The sequence below is a fragment of the Cherax quadricarinatus genome, chromosome 27 (genome assembly GCF_038502225.1).
Source record: "Cherax quadricarinatus isolate ZL_2023a chromosome 27, ASM3850222v1, whole genome shotgun sequence".
NCBI classification, from domain to species: Eukaryota; Metazoa; Arthropoda; class Malacostraca; order Decapoda; family Parastacidae; genus Cherax; species Cherax quadricarinatus.
The window spans coordinates 14,752,417-14,753,051 of record NC_091318.1 but is presented as its reverse complement, the minus strand read 5'-3'; positions in this window follow the sequence as shown (position 1 = coordinate 14,753,051).

Sequence of the window (635 nt, the reverse complement as noted above, 5' to 3'; positions counted from 1 at the left end):
TCATATTTTTCATATTTCTTTGAAAAAATTCACTCTTAGTGTAATTTCAATTTCTTTTTTAACGTAAAGTGTTTTCTTTACTCTGAGTAAATTGTTTTGTCTAATTTACAATTAAGAGTTAAAGTGTTCAATCAGTTTTTCTTCATATTTTTATTTTTATTATTTAACTTGCGTTTTCCCAGTGTAACTTTATTACTGCAGTGATTATTTCTGTGTCTTATTTTGTTGCACTTGTTCTGCAGTGAATTATTTTGTTGCACTTGTTCTGCAGTGAATTATTTTCTTTTATTGATATTTTTATGCATTATTATTCTCAGTTCATTATTGTTTGAGTCTTGTTTTTCATTTTATTATTTTTCCTCATGTTGTCTTTGCATTATATTTTAATTTTGTTTATGCATTCTTAGAAAATATTTAAATTTCCCAGTTATCTCTTGTTGCATACAATTTAGTGATTTTATTTTATACTTTTTACATTGATTTACAATTTTATTAGTTAATTTCTTTATTAGCAAGAGTACAGACAGCTCATTTTGCATTTAATTCAGCCTCCAGTAATATTTTTACTTGTAAATTTCAATGTGTTTCTTTATCTTGGCCAGCAGTACCTTAAATTGAGTTGTCCTTCCTCTTGC